The 22821-nt window shown below is 42.8% G+C and overlaps 1 pseudogene; it reads left to right on the top strand.

Moving 5' to 3' along the window:
• The first annotated feature begins 255 nt into the window (after nt 1–255).
• Nucleotides 256–890, top strand: LOC119047533 (60S ribosomal protein L10a-like; annotated as a pseudogene).
• Nucleotides 891–22821: the final 21931 nt, after the last annotated feature.

Here is a 22821-nt window from a genome sequence, read left to right as displayed (position 1 = left end):
TGTGTGTTACAACCCAATAAAAGTCCCTGGAGGAAGGGGCTTCAGGCCTTTTTCCTTTGAGAAACTGGTCACCTCTCCTCCCCAAGCAGATCATGTCTTGGTAGTGTTTACCTTCATCTGTGGTGGATGGGGGGATTTGAGAGCAAAGTTGCTCCCACAGTATATAGTTCTATAAATAGTTGAATACTTTTGTATCACTGCTGTATGTTTAGTTTAATAGTGCATACCTCTTTTCTGGTTTTTGCGGTTTGAGTCATGAGCAGCAAAGTCTCCTGCAACACCCTCTAGGAGGCAATGCAGGAAGTCGTGCACAGGAACTAGCCCAAGTGCTGGAAGTTTTTGGAGATGGTGGAGTTGCAGATCAACTTGAACAACTCTGACCACCAGAAGGACAAATGCTTCTCAGGCACCATCAGGCTTAAGTCCACTCCCCAACTGAAGTTCTCTATGTGTGTTCTGGGGGACCAGCAGCATTGTGATGAGGCTAAGGCTATGAACATCCCTTGGACATCAAGGTGCTGAAGAAACTCAACAAAAATAAGAATCTGGTCAAGAAGTATGATACCTTTTTGGTGTCAGAGTCTCTGATCAAACAGATCCCATGAATCATGGGGCCAGGCCTGAATAAGGCTGGCAAGTTCCTTTCCTGGTTGATCCACAATGAGGACATAGTGGCCAAAGTTGATGAAGACAAATCCACAATTAAGTTCCAGATGAAGAAGGTGCTGTGTCTGGCAGTGACTGTTGGCCATGTGAAGATGACAGATGATGAGCTTCTGTACATTTACTTAACTGTCAATTTCTTGATGTCACTACTCATAAAGAACTGGCAGAATGTCTGGGCTTTGTACATCAAAAACACCATAGGTAAGCCCCAGCACCTGTACTAAAGACACAGGTTAATAAACCACACTGCTACCATTAAGACAAAAAAGGTTGTATATAGTTGTATATTAGTTGGATGCTTGTATATAAACATATAATTAAATACTTGTATGTAGATGTACATATAGTGGTATATTTGTATATAGTTGTACATAGAGTTGAATAGTTGTATCTATTTGTTTTTATTCTAGTTGCATAATTGTATATAATTATATAAATAATTGAATAATGCATAGGTAAATTATATATACTTAAATAGTTGTATATAGCTATATATGTAGCTGAAGACATATATAGATGTATCTATAATTTTTTGTGTGTTGTGAACCTATATAATTTTATTAACCAGTGTCAACCCAATAAATTTTTTTAAAGATTTTATTTATTTATCTGTAGAGGGTAAGGGAAGGAGAGAGGGAGAGAAACATCAATGTATGGTTGCCTTTGTGCGTCCCCTCCTGGGAACTGGCCTGCAGGGAACCGGCCTGCAACCCGGTATGTGCCCTGACTGGGATTTGAACCGGGATTGTCTGGTTCACAGGCCTGCGCTCAATCCACTGAGCTACACCAGCCAGGGCTCAACCCAATAAATTTTTTAAAAGACATGCTTATGTATAATTTGTTCCCCAAGTAATAAGAACTTTCACGTTCCTGGGTTTAAGATGATATCTATAAGTAACTTACTATGTTTTCTAAAATGTTTAGCTGTCAACTTAAGAAATGACTAATTTCCAGAAGATTGGTTTGAACTGATTGTTTGAAACTTAAAACAACTTTTCAAAGAAACAGTGTTATGAACAGTGGTTTACTTCTAGAATAGTTCATAAGAATAAACTTATCTCACACTGTAATTGGAGTAATACTAATGTATTTTAACTATATTAACCCTTTTAAAACTTTCATTTTGTTCATTTTTGAGGCAAAGTGTATGTATAATAAAATCCACCAATTTTAAATGGATGAATCAATAAATTTTGATGATTTCAACATCTGCGTAATCTCATTACTAACATGTTATCTTTTCCCATGTGAGTTGAGATATTTCTGGTTCTTCATATGCTCAGTAATTTTGGATTACTTTTTGATATTTTGAATATTACACAAGAACACTGTATTTCCACTTTAAATCTTTTTTGAAAATATTTTAGGGACTTCCGCCAAGATGGAGGCATAGGTGGATGTGCCGTGCCTTCTCACACAACCAAGTTTAGAGACAACTAAATATTAGCAACAGAAAACACATCCAGAACACAGAAAGTTGAACTTTTTGGAAGTCTGTTAACAACAAATTCTTCAGCCTGACCGATAAGGGGTGAAACCAGCAGCTGGTGGAGCGGGGTTGCACAGGACAACTCCGTCAGAGGGACTCAGGCGCGTGGAATCCAGGCGCAGTGTTGGACCTAGTGAGCGACTGAGCGAGCGACCCTGGGGAAACAGCGAGGGAGCAGGGCTGTGGGTTGACTGTGGTCACGCATTTGTGCAGGGATAGACAAGTGAGGGAGTGGGCGATTTGACCGGAACCCAGCGGGTCCCCACGGCAAGCGGCAGGGAGGGCGCTGCCGTTTCCCTGCTCTGACCCCACCTCCACATACAGCATCATAACACAGCAACTCTGAGTGGCCCGGCCCTGGTGAACCACCTTAGGCTTTGCTCCTCACCCAGCAGCGCGAAACAGCAGAGGGTGCCGCCATTTCCCCACTTTGACCATGCTCCCACATAAGCGTCACAACCCAGCGACCTGGGAGTCCAAGGCGCCACTTCTCATACTTAACGGGCGGAAGCAAACAGACCAAAAATGGCTCAAGAAGATCTCAAAGCCCCAGAGCCTATAAATCTAAGCAATGAAGAAATAGCAGAACTCTCAGATGCACAGTTTAAAACACTGGTGATCAGGATCCTCACAGAACTGGTTGATTATACCCACAAATTAGACAAATATATGAAGGTGAAACTAATTGAAATGAATGGAATTGCACAGGACACCAATAGCAATGAAAAGGAAACTGGGACTCAAATCAATGGAGTGGACCAGAAGAAAGCAAATAATGGCCAAACAGAAAAGAGTCAAGAAGCAAGAATTCAAAAAAATGAGGAGAGTCTTAGGAACCTCCAGGACATCTTTAAACTCTCCAACATCCGAATTATAGGGGTACCAGAAGGGGGAAAGGCACAGCCACCAGTGGAAAACTTATTTGAACAAATAATAAAGGAGAATAAAGGAGAATTTCCCCAATCTGGCAAAGGAAATAGACTTCCAGAAAATCCAGGAAGCTCACAGAGTCCCAAAGAAGTTGGACCCAAGAAGGAACATACCAAAGCACATCATAATTACATTAGCCAAGATTCAAATGAAGGAGAGAATCCTAGAAGCAGCAAGAGCTAAGGGGACAGTCACCTACAAAGGAGTCCCCATCAGACTGTCAGCTGATTTCTCAAAAGAGACCTTACAGGCAAGAAGGGGCTGGAAAGAGGTATTCCAAGTCATGAAATCCAAAGACCTACAACCAAGATTGCTCTATCCAGCAAAACTTTCATTTAGAATGGAAGGACAGATAAGGTGCTTCTCAGATAAGATCAAATTCAAGGAGTTCATCATCACCAAGCCCTTATTATATGAAATGTTAAAGGGACTTATCTAAGAAAAAGAAGTTAAAGAAACATGAACAGTGAAAGGACAGCAAACTCACAGTTATTAACAACCACACCTAAAACAAAAGCAAACTAAAAGGACAGCTAGATCAGGAGTGGAAATGAAGATCTCAAGGAAGGTTAGCAACAGGGGAGTGAGAGGAGAAGAAGGGGGGAGAAGGTACAGAAAATAAGTAGCATAGACAGTAGATAGAAAATAGATGGGGGGGCAAGAATAGCATGGGAAATATAGAATCTAAAGGACTTGAGACACATGGAGATAAACTAAAGGGGGGTAATGGTGGGGACGGTAGGTAGGGTGGAGGGGAATGAAGGGGGGGAATAGAACAACTAACAGCATAATCAATAAAAAAATTTAAAAAAAGATTTCACACACAAAAAAAACAAAAAACAAAAGCAAACTAAGTGGACAGCTAGATCAGGAGCGAAAAAAATATTTTATTGATTATGCTATTACAGTTGTCCCATTTTCCCCTCTTCATTCCCCTCCACCCTTCACACCCTCTCTCAACCACATTCACCCCCTTATGACTTCATGTCCATGTGTCATAAGTTCTTTAGCTTTTACATTTTCATACTATTCCTGCCTTCCCCCTGCCTATTTTCTACCTACCATCTATGCTACTTATTCTCTGTACGTTCTCCCCTCTCTCCTCCTCCTACTCCCCTGTTGCTAACCCTCCATGTGATCTCCATTCCTGTGGTTCTATTTCTGTTCTAGTTGTTTGCTTATGTTTTTTTTGTTTGTTTGTTTGTTTTACACGTAATTGTTAATAATTGTGAGTTTGCTGTCATTTCACTATACATTTTTTAATCTTATTTTTCTTAGGTAAGTCCCTTTAACATTTCATATAATAAGGGCTTGGTGATGATGAACTCCTTGAACTTGACCTTATCTGAGAAGCACTTTATCTGCCCTTCCATTCTAAATAAAAGTTTTGCTGGATAGAGCAATTTTGGATGTAGGTCTTTGCCTTTCATGACTTAGAATACTTCTTTCCAGCCCCTTCTTGCCTGTGAGGTCTCTTTTGAGAAATCAGATGACAGTCTGATGGGAACACCTTTGTAGGTAACTGTCTTCTTATCTCTTGCTGCTTCTAGGATTCTCTCCTTCATTTTATGTTTTTTTTAAAAAAATTATTTATTTATCTTTAGAAGGGAAGGGAAGGAGAGAAGGAGAGAAATATCAATGTATGGTTGCTTCTGGTGCATCCCCTGCTGGGAACTGGCCCGCAACCCAGGCATGTGCCCTGATGGGAAATCAAACTGCGATCTTTTGGTTCACAGGCATATGCTCAATCCACTGAGCTACACCAGCCAGGGCCTTCTCCTTCATTTCAATCTTGGCTAATATAATTATGATGTGCTTCATGAGTTTCTCCTTGGGTCCAGCTTCTTTGGGAGTCTCTGAGCTTTCTGGTTTTCTTGGAAGTCTATTTCCTTTGCCAGATTGGGGAAGCTCTCCTTTATTGTTTGTTCCAATAAGTTTTTCCAATAAGTTTTCCACTTGTTGGTCTTCCTCTTCCCCTTTTGGTACCCCTATAATTCGAATGTGGGAACATTTATTTTATTTTATTTTTTATAGACTGTTTTATTTATTTATTTTAGATTTTATTTATTTATCTTTAGAGGGGCAGGGAAGGAGAGAGGGAGAGAAACATCAATGTATGGTTGCCTCTAGTGCGTCCTCTGCTGGGAACTGGCCTGCAGGGAACCGGCCTGCAACCCAGGTATGTGCCCTGACTGGGAATCGAACCGCGATTGTCTGGTTCGCAGGCCCTGAATGTGGGAACATTTAAAGATGTCCTGGTGGTTCCTAAGCCTCTCGTAATTTTTTTGAATTCTTGTTTCTTCATTTTTTTCTGTTTGACTGTTTCTTTGTTCCTCTAGTCCACTCCCTTGATTTGAGTCCCAGTTTTCTTCCCATCACTATTGGTTCCCTGTGCATTTTCCTTCATTTCACTTAGTGTAGCCTTGATTTTTTCATATAATTTGTGACCAAACTTAACCAATTCTGTGAGCATCCTGGTCACCAGTGTTTTGAATTGTGCATCTGATAGGTTGGCTATCTCTTCATCACTTAGTTGTATTTTTTCTGAAGCTTTGATCTGTTCTTTTGTTTAGGCCATTTTTTTTTGTCTTGTAGCTCCTGTTACACAGTGAGGGGCAGAGCCTTAGATGTTCACCAGGGTGTGTCAACAACCCACCAGTTGTTGGGTTGTGATACTGTATGTGGGGCTGGGGTTGGAGAGGGAATAATGGTGCTTGCTCCACTCTCTGAGAGATTTCAGTCCCTTCTACCACTTCCCCCAAGCAAACTGGGCCTTTCTGGTGTTGATTTCTGTGTGGGTGCACTTGTGTACATTCTAGAGCCCTTTTGGTCTCTCTAAAAAACTCTCCTGTGAAGCTGGGAGTTTTTTCCAGAACCTCAACCCCTATAGGTGTTTTCAATCAGTGTTTTGCGGCTTTAGTTCCCCATGTTGGGACGCTGGGTTCCATGGTCTGTCTCACTCCCCAGTTTTGCCTGGTTTATCTGCGCCTGAATGTGGGGCCTCCCAGTCAGAGCTTGTATGCAATATCCTGCTTCCCACTTGCCGCCTTGCTGGGTCTGCCCATTGCCACTCTACACCCGGGGTCTGCCTGCTGCCATCTTGTGCACCCAGGGTTTGTCAGCTGCTGCCTTGCTTTCCCAGAATCCCTGCTTTTACTGCCATAACCCCTCTCTGCCCAGCTCCACCCCTCTTACTGGTCTGGATGGATGAGTATTTTAACTCCTTGGTTGTCAGATTTCCATACAGTTCAATTTTCTGTCAGTTCTGGTTGTTATTTTGTTTCTAAATTGTTGTCCTTATTTTGGTTGTGTGAGAAGGTACAGTGTGTCTACCTATGCCTCCGTGTTGGCCAGAAGTCTCTAAATAATTTTATATACTTTATGCAAATAAATAGTTGTATAATGCTGTAATAAATTAATAGTTGCATATTGCTTTTGTATACTTATGTAGTTTTTCTCATTTCAAATCTATATTTAGTTTATTTTTATTTTTTAATCCTCACCTGAGCATATGTTTATTGACTTTAGAGAAAGAGGAAGAGAGAGAGGGAAACATCAATGTGAAAGAGAAACATTGATGTGAGAGAGAAACATTGATTGGTTGCCTTCTGCATGCACCCTAACAAGGGACCCAATCCTCAGTCTAGGTACGTGCCATGACTTGGAATCAAACCCTCAGACTTTTGGTGTACTGGATGACACTTCATCCAACTGAGTCACCCTGCCAGGGCTATATTTATTTTTAAATTATAGTTGACGTAAAATATTATATTAGCACCCTCGCTGGTGTGACTCAATGGATTGAACACTGGCCTGTGAATCGAAGGGTTGCCAGTTGAATTCCCAGTCAGACCATGTGCCTGGCTTTCGGGCCAGGTTTTCAGTAGACGGTGCATGAGAGGCAGCCACACATTGATGTTTCTCTCCTTCTCTCCCTCCCTTCCCCCTCTATCAAATAAATAAATAAAATCTTTGAAAATATATTAGTTACAGGCAGACAACATAGTCATTACATATTTTTATAACTTAAAAAGCGATCACTCCATAAATCCTACACCATGACAGTTATTAAAATATTATTCACTGTATTCTCTATACTGTACTCTACACACTCCTGATCCTTTTCATATCTGGCAATTTGTACATCTTAATTCATCTCACTTTTTTTACCCACCTCCCTCAACCCCCTTCCCTGTGGCAACCATTCATTTGTTCTCTGTATCTATGAATTTGTTTTTGATTTGCTTGTTCATATATTTCGTTTTATTAGATTCCATGTATAAGTGAAATCATATGGTATTTGTCTTCTTTGACTCATTTCACTTAGCATAATACCATCTAGGCCCATCTATGTTGTTGCAAACAACACAATTTTATTCATTTTATGCCAGAGTAATATTCCAATGTATATATATGAATCACATCCTCTTTCTCTATTAATCTACTGATGGACACTTAGGTTGCTTCCATATCCTGGCTATTGTAAAAAATGCTACAAAAGGGTACATATGTCTTTTTGAATTGTGTTTTGTATTTCTATAAATTCTTTAAAATTTTTTCAGAGTTTGATTCTTTTTTAAAAATTTATTGTTGTTTAAGTATAGTTTTCTGCTTTTTCCACCATCTCTTCCCACCACCCCAAGCATCCACCTCCCTCCCCTGATTCCACCCCCGCCTTGGTTTTGTTTATGTGTCATTTATAATAAAATCTTTAAATTAAAAAAAATTTACTTACTTATTTTTAGAGAGAGGGTATGGGAGAGAGAAAGAGAGGGAGAGACACATCAATGTGTGGTTGCTTCTTGTGCACCCCCTACGAGGGACCTGGCCTGCAACCCAGGCATGTGCCCTGATTAGGAAGTGAATCAGAAACACTTTGGTTCATAGGCTGGTGTTCAGTCCACTGAGCCGCACCAGCCAGGGTTGTGTTGGGTTTTTGAACTAAATACCTAAAGGTTGAAGTGGTGGGTCATATGATTGTTCTACCTTTTTTTAAAATTTTTTTTTTAGGAAATTTCAACTATTTACCATAGTGGCTGCACCAATTTAGAATCCTGCTAACAATGCATAAGTGCTACATTTTTTCCACATTCTTACCAACACTTGTTTGTTGATTTACTGGTGATAGCCATTCTGACAGGTGTGACGCGATATCTCTTTGTAGATTTATTTTCATTTCCCTGGTAATTAGTGATGTTGAACATCTTTGCACCTGTCTACTGGCCATCTGTATGTACCTTTTACAGAAATATCTATTAGGATTGTTTGATTCTTTGGTGATAAGGTGTGCAGGTGTTTGAGTTCCTCACATATTTTGGATATGAACTACTTATCATTGGAGAATATGTATTCCCATTCAGTAGGTTGTATTTTTACTTTGTTGATGGTTTCCTTCACTGTCAAATAACTTTAGTTTAATGTAGCCCCATTTGTTTATTTTTCTTGCTTCAGTTTTTTCAACAATATTTATTGAAGAGGCTGTTTTTACCCCATTGTATATTCTTGCCTTCTGTGTCATAGATTAATTGACGTGGTTCCTCCAACTTTGTTCTCCTTCCTCAAGATTGATTTTAGGGTTATTTCTTCAAGTTTATATTGAAAATGACATTAATATTTGATAAGAATTGCACTGATTTAAGAGACTGCTATAAGAAGAGGAAGAAAAAGAGTGAGAGAGAAGGGAACACAGGTACCAAGAGAGGGAAATGAACAAGTACCTTTCAATAATAACCTTAAATGTTAATGGATTAAATGCTCCAATCAAAAGACATAGGGTGCCTGAATGGATAAGAAAACATGACCTTCACATATGCTGCCTGCAAGAGACCCACCTCAGAAAAAAGGACCTACATAGATTGAAAGCAAAGGGTTGGAAAAAATATTCCAAGCAAATGGACAGCGAAAAAAAACTGGGGTGGCAATATGTTAGGGAGCACTCTGGGTGGTTTTGGAGATTATTGCCCCACAAGAGCAAGCTCTGAAAGGGGCTGTTAAGTATCCCTGGAAAATCAGGTAATAACAGAGATGGCAGGCATGACTCGATTTTTTCACCAATGATCCCATGAGAATCATGCCTAATATGCACATTTCTGTATTTGAAGCTGGCTCTGCTCAGCAATAAACCCTCTCAGTATAACCCAGATGTTTGAGTTCAAGGCATAAGGAGCGAAACTCACTACTTCATGATACACACTTTTACAACTATTTGGTATCTGTGTGTCTTGCAGACCCCAACCTGAAAATATTTCTGTGTTTCTCCAATCAATATCTATAGACAGTTTCAGTTTTTATGACTATAGCCTTATGGACATTTATTGACAATCTATGAATGTGTGTTGTTTTCTTTCTAAGCTAAAAATCTTTCCCACTAAGGTCAGGAACAAGACAAGGATGCCTGCTTTCACCACTCCTATTCAACATAGTATTGGCAGTCCTAGCCATAGCAATTAGACAAAAAAAAAAAAAAAAGAAAGAAGAGGCATCCAAATTGGAAAGGAGAAAGTAAAATTTTCATTGTTTGCAGATGACATGATAGTGTACATAGGAAACCCTATAGACTCCACCCGAAAACTACTCAACCTAATAAATGAATTTGGCAAAAGAACAGGATTCAAAGTCAATATTCAGAAATTGAAGGCATTTTTATATACCAACAATTAAATATGAGAATCAGAAGTGTAGAAAAAAATTCCATTTGCTATACAACAAGGATAACAGGAATAAACTTTACCAAGGTAATGAAAGACCTATTCTCAGAAAATTACACAACACTAAAGAATTAAGAAAGACACAAAATAAATGGAAGCATGTACCATGCTCATGAATAGGAAGAATTAACATCATCAAAATGTCCATACTACCCAAAGCAATTTATAAATTCAACATCCATATTAAAATACCAATGACATATTTCACATATAGAACAAACATTTTAAAAATTTCTATGGAAATAAATGAGCCTGAATAGCCACAGCAATTTTGAAAAAGAACAAAACAGGATGGACCATAATATCTGATATCAAACTGCATTACAAGTCCGCTGTAGTAAAACCAGCCTGGTACTGGCATAAGAATAGACACATAGACCAGTGGAACAGAACAGAGAGCCCAGAAATAAACCCAAGTCTCTATGGTCAATTAATATTTGACAAAGGGGACAGAAGCATAAAATAGAATAGAAATAGCCTCTTCTACAAATGGCATTTGGAGATATGGACAGCTACATGCAAAAGAAAAAAATAAAACTTGATCACCAACTTACACCATACACAAAAATAAATTCAAGATGGGTAAAAGACTTACATATAAGGCATGACACCATAAAAGTGCTAGAGGAGAACATAGGCAGGGAAATCTGATATTCCATGCAGCCATATCTTCACTGATATGTCCCATAAAGCAAGGGACATGAAGGAAAGAATAAACAAATAGGATGCCATCAAAACAAAAGCTTCTGCATGACTAAAGAAAACAGAATTAAAATAAAAAGACAACCAATCTTGTGGAAAATACTTTTACAAATGAGATCTCAGAAAAGGATTTGATCTCCAAACTATTGAAAGAACTCACATGACTCCACTCCAGGAAGACAAACGATCCAATTAAAAAATGGGCAAATGAACTGAACAAACACATCTTTAAGGAGGACATACAAAGGGCCCAGAGACATATAAAAAGATGCTCAGCATCACTAGCCATCAGAGAGATGAAAATTGAAATCAGAAGGAGATACCACTTCACACCGGTAAGAATGGCCATCATAAGCAAATCAACAAACAAGTGTTGGAGAGGATGTGGAGAAAAGGAAACCCTAGTGCAGTGTTGGTGGGAATGAAGACTGGTGCAGCCACCATTGAAAACAGTATAGAATTTCCTCAGAAAACTAAAAATGGAACTACCTTTTGACCTAGCAATTCCACTGCTGGGATTATACCCTAAGAACACTGAAACACCAATCCAAAAGAATCTATGTACCCCAGTGTTCATAGCAGCCCAATTTACAATAGCCAAGTGTTGGAAGCAGCCTAAGTGCCCATCAGTAAATGAGTGGATCAAAAAACTATGCTGGCCCTGGCTGGTGTAGCTTGGTGGATTGGGCATAGGCCTGTGAACCGAAGTATCATGATTTTATTCCCAGTTGGGGAACATGCCTAGGTTGTGCAGGCCGGTTCCCAGCAAGGGACGCATGAGAGGCAACCATACACTGATATTTCTCTCCCTCTCTCCTTTCTTCCCCTCTAAAGATAAATAAAAATCTTAAAAAAAAATCTTTTTAAAAAATTAAAAAACTATGCTGTTTACACAATGGAATGCTACACAGTAGAGAGAAAGAAGGAGCTCCTACCCTTTTTATAGCATGGATGGTACTTCGGGCCCACTCAGACTCCCTAGGTTTTTCACCCACGGAGCCACAAACTCAGTCACTCACCCAAACACACAGAGAAACATTAGAGAGTTTAATACAGTTACACCAGAGCAGGACTGCCCTTCTAATGGGGACACGTTCCCCCCTGAAAGGACTTAAGGCACATTGCCTGCCTGAAAGGTGATCAAGCTCTCCTTCCACTGCAACGGGTGGATCTAGTCTCGAGTCCTAGTCCCCAGGGCACTTACCTATCCAAAGGCTGTGCAGCTCCCCAAACTGGACCAGTTCACTCCCTCTCCAGCCCGGGTAGGGAGTGGGTTTCGCTGGCAGCTAACTGTGGAGTCCAGGCGGATGACGACCCAAAATAACCGGGGCACACGCTTCCCCTCCATCATAGGGTTCCACAGAGCACCCGTGGCCACCTCACCAGAGGCTAACGCCTGCTCCTGTGAGTCGTTTCCTGGTCAGGGAACCAAAATGTTATGGGAAAGACTCAGACCGAACACTGGAGGTAGCGAAGTGTAACCTTTATTACGCATGGGGACCAGAGGAGGCAGTCTCCAAATTCTGGGCCCTGGTCAGCAGGGAGTAATTGCTTATATAGGGTGAGGGGCAGTTTGTCATTTAGACCGTTACTTCTGGCGAGAAAACAGGAAGCAGCTTACAGAAGTAACAAGGAGCAAAGCGTTATCTCTGGCTTGCAGGGGCAAGCAGCTTACAGAAGCAAGAAGCAAAGGGGAAAAAAGTCATAAACAAGTCATTCTCTGGGTGCTGTGCTATGTTTTAAAGTAACTGCCAATTTCCTGTAACACTGAAAATGAGTTTGTTTTAGTTTTAAAATGTTGATATTTTAAACTGTATCACAATAAATTTATAAGCAACTTTGGGAAATTCACATCCTTATGTTTTTATGAAAGAACACGATGTTACTTTCCTGTTGTTCAAGTGTCTTTCATTGGGCATCATTTTAACATTTTGTTCACACAGATCATGCATATTCTTGCTAAGGTTAATGTTAGGCATTGTACCTGTTTTGTTGCTATTGGATCTTTTCAATTCTACCTTTAACTTAGTGTTTCTACATATATATAAACGTTTTTATTTCTCTGTGTTATTCCCCCTCACTGTAATAAATTCTATTATTTGTAATCATTACATTGCTTTTCATGATTCATTAAGGTAAATAAGGTATCATACAATAATAAAGTTGTATTACTTTAGCTATGTAAAAATAGACAATGCTTGAAAGAAAATATGAAGAAATGAGGTAATGTGAGGAGATAAAAAAATTTCGTTGGTGGCAAGTTCATTAATGATGATATAAAAGAGGAATAGGATACTTTAGACGCGTTCAGGGTTTGGACTCCTGGTGTTGTAGAAAGAAGTGTTTTGTAGGTGAAATGGCGCCCCCTCTAGGTTATCTGAGGAACTCACGGAATGGCAAATGTGCGCGTTTCCATTAAGGGAGATTTTAGATGGTGAAGTTTGGAATATAGAAAGCAACAGTATTTACTTTTAGTGACCTGACAGAACAGTTATTAAGGAGTGACGTATGAGCAATGACAAGAAAGTCCTCATCCTCACACATCTGCGGCGTTTCACCACTGTGACTCAGTCTCCCCAAGTGTGTGGTCCCCTCCTCCTGCTGCGTTTGGGCAGGTGCCCTCTCAGGCTGGACGCTTCCACCGCGGCTCGGCCACGTGAGCTCCACGAAGGCACGTCTGTGCCTCTCACCAGTGTTGTGTCCTGTAATACCCACGAGACGCTCGTCCCTGGGCCTGACCAAGAGCAAATGCGTCTTCACAGGCACTTACCGAGTGAACGCGCTCCCTGCCGGGGCGAGACCGCCCTCTAGTCCCTGTCCTCCGCGTCTGTCTGGCTCTGAGCTCGGCCTTCCTGGGGTCCGGAGGTTCCCGACGGTCCCGCCAGTCCCAGAGCCCTTCCCAGACCCAGCCTGGCCCCCCTCCGCCGGCCCGTCCCCTTTCTTCCGTCCCAGCTGCCGCAGGACAGGACGCGTGGCGGAGGATCCGGCGTTGGCAAAGGGGCGTCGGCGGGATCCCGCGGGAGCGAAAGTCTCGGGAAGGAGAGAGGAGGGGGCGCAGGTGATGCGGTCCCAGAACTTCGGGAACCTTGAGAGGAGGAGTGAGCAGAACGCTGCTCGATGAGGGACGGAGGAGTCGGGGAGGGGTGTTAGGATCTCGGAGGTGCTGGCCAGACTGCGATGCGGTGGGGCGGGGTTCGGGGGGCGAAGCCGGGGCGAGGAATGTCTGGAAGGAGGACTGGACCCTGCCGGGAAGCGGCAGGTTCTAAGGGGGCTGGACCGGAGCCGGCTGGGGGAGGTCGGAACCGGTTACTTTGGGGGCGGGACGGGGAAGGGCCCACACGGAATTCGGCGCACCTGAGAGAGAACGGGGGTTTGGGGTTGAGAGAAGGGTGATGGGGCGGGAAACTGGACAGTGGGTCGCTTGCTCGTACCGGTTTGGGGGGTCCTCTCCCCCGTGGGCTGGAAGGGAGAGCGCAGTGGAGCGGCCTCACCGGGCGCGAACGGCGCTGCTCGCCCGGCCCGCGGCCTTTCACGGGCGGGCGGGGCGCAGCCCGGGTCCTGGGGTTCGCGAAGCCAGAGCCGGCTGAGGGTTCACACGGATGCGCTCTCCAAGGCCGTCCAGCTCACCTCTCTCTTTCCTGGTTATGAGAGAGGAAAACCCGGGGAAATTGGCGTCCAGGGAGTGTGGTGAAGGGGTGAAGGTCTTCTCCCGTTTTCCGCGGGGCGTGAACAGGGAGAGGGTCGCTGGACCCCAGCTGCGGACGCGGAGGCTCCAGACCCCTGAGCCGAGGACCTGGGCACACAGGCTGCCTCCAGCAGCAGGGTTCTTACACGAGAGTCTTTCTCCCCAGACAGTCGGCTTGTCTAGGTGCCAGTAGGGAGACTCAGCATTTATATGTCAGAAATGCCCCTGGTGAGACAAACGTCCCTGTCTGAGCAGAAGCCGCCCCAGTGGGGGTCTGGTTCTCTCTGTGTGCTCGGCCAGGGGAAGGGCCGAGATAGAGTTTGGGGACAGTTCTGGTCCCATAAGTGAAGTGGTTGACGGAGAGGGTCTTTTCTTCTTTGCTGTAGCCACTGCAACGAGTTCTCCTTAAAGATGAAAGTGAACTTTGCTATTGCAACAACCCTAGGCGGGTCACATATGGACTGGAGGAATCAGGCAGAAGATGTCAGAGCCAACCCTGTTGCTGAAGTTGGGACCTTTCTTGCCAGGAGTTACTGCCTCCAGAAGTCCCCAGGGTTGGTGTTGGTCTGTGACTTGCATTGCTGAATAATTGGGACCACAGCGTTGACTTCCTTCTTCTGCCCTCTCCTGTCCCCAGCGTGACCCGACGACCCCAGCTCGCAGCACCCAGAGCTGATGTGACAGAATCCCCTGCACTCTCCAGGAGGGACCTTTCCCCACAATCAGGAGCCACACAGCAGAGGTGAGGGGAACCACTCTTCTCCCTGGTGGGACAGTTTTCCAGATGCACAGGGGACAGAGCCAGTGTGACAGGCTCCCTACTCTGTCAGGCGGGAGCCCTTCCCACCTCCACAGGACTCTGTTGTCAGGCAGGATGCATGTCTGTCCCAGGTTGGGGCCCTCTTCACTGTGACAAGACCCCACTCATGGCAGGGAGAGGCCCCTTCCCACACTCCCAGGACCCAGAGTTCAGATGGCAGGGCCTCCTACTTTCTCAATGAGGGGCCCACCCCACATTCACGAGACCCTGAGGTGATCAGACAGCACCCCAGACTATCCCATGTTGAACCCCCACACACTCTCTGGGACCCTGGCTAATGTCAGAAGACCAGGTGTCCTCTGGGGAGGGCCTCTCCTCCTGCTCAACACCAGGTACTGACACTAAACTACAGCTTCCTACCCCTGGAGGGTGTTCTTCCTGCAATTCCTGGACCCAGGGCTGAAGTGACAAGACCCACAGCTTTCTCCACGAAGCCCCTATTGCCACACCTACAGTGCACAAGCAATGGAACTGGACCAGTCACACTCAGAGGCAGGGATGTTCCCCACAGTCATGGACCCACAGCCTCTGCGCACCTCGTGATCACAGGGCCAGAGTGGCAGAGCCCTGTACTCTTGGAGGGGGACTGTCTTCAGGCTCCCAGGACCCAGAGCTGAAGTGACAGGACCCCTACTCTCTCAAGTCAGACCCCTCCCCACAGTCACCAGGCTCAAAGGTGAAGTGTTGAGAGACTTAAATTTCACAGGGAGGGACCTTTCTCAACCCTCACAGGACAAAGGCATGCAGTAACAGCACACTTCCATCTCTCATGTGGTCCTCTTCATACTCAAGTGGCCTAGGTCTGAGGTCAAAGGACTCTTGGATCCCCGGGTCTCAGGTGGGGCCCCTTCCCTTGCTTATAGGACCCAGAGGTAACCTGATATGATTTCTTATGCTCTCTGGTGAGGACCCAGGGCTCATGTCATGAGGCTCCATCCTCTCTTAGGTAAAAGTACTTCTCTCAGCAGTTAGAGGACCCAGGGCTGACTTGGCAGGACCCCTGCTCTTCCGGGGGGGGGGGGGGGGGAGAGGGGATCCTTTTTCACACTCTGCTGCACACCGCCATCTAGTGTGCATCTTTGGGATAGCATCTGAGTTGAGGCCGGCAGGAAATGTTCTTTTTTGTTGCCACCTTGTGGACATCTTTGGAATAGCACATTTCTGGTAGTATCTGCTCCTATCATTTTACAAGGTCACTTTTAAGCCCCACGGCACCTCACACCATCACAGCCTCAGTACATTTTGTGTGTGCACGTTTCCATTCTACCCCTGATGTTCTTCTGCATGTGGGGTTCCTGACTCTGTGACGTGAGCGAGGCTCCCATGCCTATGCACGTCTCAAATTTGATGGTTTCATTTGGTAATCCCTGTTATACCTGTTGGATTATTAGAGCAGCCAAAAGATTCTTGAGATTAGAGGAGGGATTGTTTCTCCACCATATAAGCAAACAGTCAGATATTTAATCGGAGGTGGATTTGGGGAGTACATGTTTGTAACCATTTACTTAAGTAAGATTTAATAATTTAACTGTAGTAATTTATTCTCAAAACTGAATGATTATCTGAATGAAATATGGAGCAATGTACTAGTTTAGCTTGTTGACATAAAACTTCTATGTGAAGTTTCAGAGGCAGTAATAAAGAGGACCAACATTTTGCATTTGGCACATTGATTTTAAACTGGCTGTTAGGAAAAGGAAGACTGGGAAATTACTTAGGATTGTCACCTCATTTATTCCTGAGAGATTTAGTTGCCAAGACTAGGTTTAGGAAGAGAGCTTCAGCACAGCTCTAGACAGTAATACTCCTAGCAAGAGCTTGTTGACCCTCTTACCTTACTCCTCGTGCCTTAAAGTTTTTGGAAGATAAAAAACCTCATCACAAGTGATAAATGTGCGTGTGGCCCTTGTCCCACTGAAGATGCATGAACATAAGCAACATTTTCAGCCCCTTTGGCTTTGTCACTTCAAGAAAGGTACAAGCGGAACTGCAAGGCAACAAAAGGTTTGTGGTGTGTATGAAGATGTTGCTGTGAATGATGGAATGTGTCAGAAGAGGAGTGTGAAGTTTCGTGCCAGAAATTTCTTGAGTGCAGTTGCATAAGTTGGTAGACCAGGTGCAGTGGAGAGCCATGGAGGGGAGACGTTCACTAAGGACACACCATGTTATGGCACGCAAGAGACAGGTGACATAGTAGGAGGGTCAAAATCAAGTACGAAGAATTATTTGCACCAGCACGGTGATGTTAATTGCTTTGACGTTGGATTCCACAGCAGTTAAGTGGGATGCTGGGGAACCCCTTTTGACTGCATTTCCACAGATGGTTCTCCACTGAAACCTAAGGAAAAATATTCTGCTTCCAAGACAAGTTTTGAGGGGGGATGAATTGTTGATGTGTTAGAATAATGTAGCATGGGAGAGTTGAGGGAAAGAAGAGAACTGCCACCAGCTGCCCCTTCAAAGGGCAGTCTTCATCCAAAGGAGGTGATGTGTATGTGGTGGATTCCTGAGGGTGCTCTGCAGTGGGAGCTCCTTGCAGAAACCCAGTGGGTTACTCCCATCAGAGCCACTGAAAGCTGCCTGTGGGAAAGTGTTCAGAATTTGTCAGCAGAAGATGCAGAAGGTGCAAGGCCATTGAGTTCAGTCTTTTCAAATTTGTCTTAATGGAGAGAAATTTCCACTACCTGGAAGACTGCAGAAGGCACCTGGAAGAGTTCTTTGCTCTGAAAGGGAACAATGTTGTGGGACAATGGAATGGTGAAGTTGCCTGAAAAGTGGCAGAGGACAGTGAAACAAAGTGGTGACTATGTCGTCCAGTTGTTGTTCAGTCACGTTGTTGGGGGAAAATGAAAAGCATGCCTGTCATGGCACCTGATGGTAAAAAGTGAACTAACCTTTCAGCTAAGCCAATAGTTTGATGTGTTCCAAGTGTCGGTCTCTGCTTCCATCTCATGGCAATTTTGAGGAATGAGGCCTCAGTAAAGGTCAGCAGTAAAAGTGGTTGATTCCAGAGGATTATCAATGGCCTTTGATGGCAGTGATATTTACAAAACCATTAAAAAATGTCTAAATATAAGCACTGTCCAGTTAACTTGTGACTGGAATGCAGGTTAAGGGTAAAGGGAGTGATGAATGCATTTTATGTGATGTTTCTTGGAACTGGCTTTGTAGTGTAATAAAGTCAGGCTTTGATGAATTGCAGGCATGCTATAAATCTTTTGTAATTTAATTAGTCTCTTTCAGCTTCCTTAAACAATGAGAAAGTAAAGTTTATTCAGTATTCTCTACCATGGTGTAAAATATTAAATAAAATACATAAAATAAAAGTGGCACTGTCTTATGTATGTGGCCTTAGGGATGTCTTAGGGCTGTTTTTCTCCTTTTTTGTCTGGATGTCCTTTACTATTTTAGTTTCCTCATATGGGTACAAAAACTAGTACATTTTTAGTTTCTGTTTCTAACATGTGTATTTCTGGGTGAAAATTTCTTTCTCAAGTTTTGGCATGTGGTATGTTAAGCATATTTCAGTTAAAGTTATTTTAGATTTCAAAGGGTGGTTCATTTTGGATATTAGTTAGGTGTCTGTTTCATGAATACCAAACAACAGAACTTTGTGGTCACCCACGTTCAGTGAATTATAGCTTAAGTGCTATGAGAACAAAAAACACACTGTATATGATTTCAATGCTGCAATGCTGGTTGAAGCCTGCTTTATACTGGGTTGGCCAAAAAGTCAGTTCAGTCCCTCACCAACCCCACCTTCACTCTCCTGTGATATGGACTCTGGTTCACTTATTTGTCTTTCACTTTCTTTAAAAACTTTGGTTAAAATGTATCATGACAGATATCCTATCAGCGTGCATTAAAAAAAAACTCATTAGAACTGTTGAGTGTGTGGCCATTTTCATATTGAAGATGGATGAATAGAAGTAATATTTTCAGTACATTACACTGTGGCATATCAAGAGAGTTAAATGCCAGTTCAATGGAATACCAGATTTCTGGTGCATAGAAGGTGTTGTGATGGCTTGAATGTGTCAGAAGTGGTTTGTGAAGTTTCTCATTGGAGATTTCTCATGTGAGGGTTCCCCACATGTCGGATGGATCAGTCACAGTTGATAGTCATCCAGTCCCAGCATTCATCAAGGAGAGACCACATTATGCCATGCAGGAGACAGGCAACATACTAAAACCCCCCTAAGCAAACGTCGAAAATCATTTCCACCAGTATGGTCACATTAATTGATTTGATGTTTGGGTTCACAGATGTTAAGGGGAGAGAAGGAAGGATCCCTGCCTCACCACATTTTCACATCAGATTGTCTGCTGATACGTGAGGAAAATGTTGCATTTCCAAGACATTGTGGACAGGTGGATGGATCGTTGATATTTGACACTAATGTGGAACGGGAGAGATGATGGGCACATGGAGGGAACCACTAGCAGCCACTCCCACTGTGATCTTCAATCCAAAGAAGGTGATGCTGTGGATATGGTGGGATTACTAGGGAGTCCTGTACTAGGAGCTCCTCGCTGGAAACTAGGCAGTTACATCTAAAGTACTGCTCCGCATTGGAGCAATGGAACTCACTGCCCCAGGGAAAGTCCTGAATTTGTCAGTAGAAGACATGTAATCATTCATAAGGAAAAGGCTAGAGAGCATATTTCTCTTTGGTGACCAGAGGAAAACTTTTCCAGCCTGGCTGGACAGTCCTGATTCATCCGCAGTACACATAAGACATTGTATCCTAGGACTGCCAGGTATTTCAGTAGCCTTTCCTAAATTCTCTTGGTGGAAAAAATTTTCTGGTGCGTGGAAGACTGCAAAAGGCACCTGGAAGAGTTCTGTGGTCCAAAAGATAATAATGTTGTGGGCAGATGGAATGGTAAAGTGGGCTGAATTATAGCAGAGGACAATGGAAGTAAATCATGAAACCTCTTTCTAGTTACATTGTTGAGGAAAATGAAAAAATGTGCCTGTCATTGCAACTTACTGGAAAACCCAAAGGAACCTTGTGGCCAAGCCTGTAGTATAGTATGTGTTCCAACTGTCGGTCTTTGCTTCCAACTCATGGCCATTTGGGGGAATGACATGTTAGTTTAGGTCTGCAGGAGAAGTGATTGATTCCAGTGAAATATCAATGATTTTGATGGTAGTGGTATTTACAAGTGCATTGGAAAACATCTAAATGTCAGGACTATACAGTTACCTTGTGACTAGTCTCCAGAGTAATGGTCAAGGGAGGAATAGCCATGTTTTATGGGATGTTTCTTGGAAGTGGCTTTGTAGCATAATAGAGGCAGGTTTTTCCAAGTGCCAGGTGTGCTTGAAAGTTATTTGTAATTTGCTTTGTCTGTTGTAGCTTCCTAAAACAATGTGGAGGTAAAATTTATATATAATGCTTCTACAAGATACACAAAAAAAGTAAAGTAAAATACAGTGATGATTGTATGTACCTGCCCTTTGGCACATGTCTATGGGCTCGTTTCTTCCCTTTCCCTGGACTTCATCTACTATTTTAGGTTCCTGATATGAGTGCAAAACACGTGCATTTCCAGCTGTTTCTAAGCTGTGAATTCAAGGGTAAAGATTTATTTTTCAAGTTTTTTTTATGGAGCATCTTTACCATCACTCAGGTCCAGCTATTCTGTAATTTCAATGGCAGTTTATTTCAGAGCTTCTGAAGGAGTTTATTTCAGAAGCCCCAAAGAAAAGAGCTCATGCATTCTCAGTGAATGCTAGCTTAAGTGCTATGAGGGCAAATAAACATATTGTATAGGATTTTGAGGCTGCGATGCTGGCTAAACCTTGCTTTAATGAGGCTGGTAAAAATGTCAGTTTAACCCCCCCCCCCGCCATACCCCACATCACCTGGCTCTGGTTTTACATACTTGCCTTTACATCATTCGAAACTGTTTTGTTAGAATGCATTGTGACAGCTGTCATACCAGCTTGCATTAAAAAAAATCTCATCACAACTGGAGAATGTGTGTGTGGCCATTTTCACACTGAAGATGGAAGAACATAAGCAACATTTTCAGCCCCTTAGGCTTTGTCATTTCAAGAAAGGTGCAAGCGCAACTGTGAGGCAAAGAAAGATTTTTTTGGTGTGTTTGGAGACACTGCTGTGAATGATAGAACACGTCACAAGTGTATTTTCAAGTTTCATTCCAGAGATTTCTGGCCTGCAGTTGCCCCACAGGTCTGGCAGATCAGTTGCAGTGCAGAGCCATCCAGGGCAGATGTTTACTGAAGACACACCATGGTACGGCTCGCTGGAGACAGGAAACATACTCAGAGTATCCTAATCAAGCATTGAAAATCATTTGCACCAGCACAGTTAGGTTAGTTGCCCTTGATGTTTGGGTTCCACAGAAGTTAGGCGGGTACAAGGAGGGATCCATCTTGAATGCATATCTACATGTGGTTCTCTACTGAAATGTAAGGTAAACATTTTTTCCAGAACTCTCCAACAGATGGGTTGGCTATCTCATCACTTAGCTCTCTTTCTGGAGTTTTGCTCTGTTCTTTCATATGGGCCATAGTTCTTTGTTTTGGCACCACAGTCTGGTTGGTCTGGTTGACTGTTTTCTTAATTCTTTGGTTGTCAGAGTGCCATGCAGTTTGATTTTCTGGAACTTCTGGTTGCTTATTGATTGTAGATTGGTTCTTATCCTCCTTTTGGTTGTGCGAAGAAGTAAAGATTTTCTAGCTATGCCTCCATCTTGGTCATAACCTCAAAGAATCTGATTTTTTAAAAAACTTGCTCCATAGTACAAGATGGTCAATGAAAAAAAAACAAACAAAAAACAAGTTCCAAGCATGGTTGTCTTCTGCCATATCTTGTTTGTTTTGGAAATAACACTTTAGTGCCAGTCAACAAGAAAAGTGGTTGGTTCTGGTGGAATGTCAATGACTGTTGATGGCAATGGAATTTAGAAGTGTATTTTAAAATGTCTAAATGTAAGGACTGCCCAGTTACCTTGTGACTGGTTTCCAGATTAGGACAAAGGAAGCTATAGATGTGTCTTATGTGTTCTTTGTTGGCACTAGCTTTATAATGTAATAGAGTCAGATTTTTAGAAGATCCAAGTGTGCTTGAAAGTTTTAGAAGATCCAAGTGTGAAAAGCACATTTGTAATGTGCTTTGTTTAAGGAAACAATGAAGAAAGTAACATCTATTTAAAATGAATTTTAACCCAAGAGGTTAAAAATAAAGTGCTATCATTTTATACATAAAAATCGAGCAATTACACCAAGCCAACTAATACATGTCCCAAGTGTGCACCTCTGTTGCCATCTTGTGGGAATTTTGGGGAGTAACATCTTAGTACAGGTAAGCAGGAAAAGTGGTTGATTATAGTGGGATATCAGTGACTGTCTTTTTTTTTTTTAACATTTTTAACTTTATTGATTTGAGAGATAGAGGAAAAGAGAGAGAGACATAATTCCATCATTCCACTTATTTATGCATTCATTGGTTGCTTCTTTTTAAAAAAGATTTTATTTATTTATCTTTAGAGGAGAAGAGAAGGAGAGAGAGAGAAAAATATCAATGTATGGTTGCCTCTTATCTGTCCCCTGCTGGGAACTGGCCTGCAACCCTGGCATGTGCCCTGACTGGGAATCGAACCGTGGTTGTTCGGTTCGCAGGCCCGCACTCAATCCACTGAACTACATTAGCAGGGCTTGTTGATTTTTTTAAAAGACAGTTTCGAGGTACAAATCTCAGGTCCCAATGTCAGTGACTAGTTCCTTGGAACCACTTTTTATGAGCACATCATCTGGACCAGATACCAGATTTGGGGGTTCACCATTGGT

Source organism: Artibeus jamaicensis, unplaced genomic scaffold, assembly GCF_021234435.1.
Source record: "Artibeus jamaicensis isolate MK-2021 breed Jamaican fruit bat unplaced genomic scaffold, CSHL_Jam_final contig_601, whole genome shotgun sequence".
NCBI lineage: Eukaryota > Metazoa > Chordata > Mammalia > Chiroptera > Phyllostomidae > Artibeus > Artibeus jamaicensis.
The sequence above is the reverse complement of the archived record's forward strand: the minus strand, read 5'-3'. Positions and strand labels throughout refer to the sequence as shown.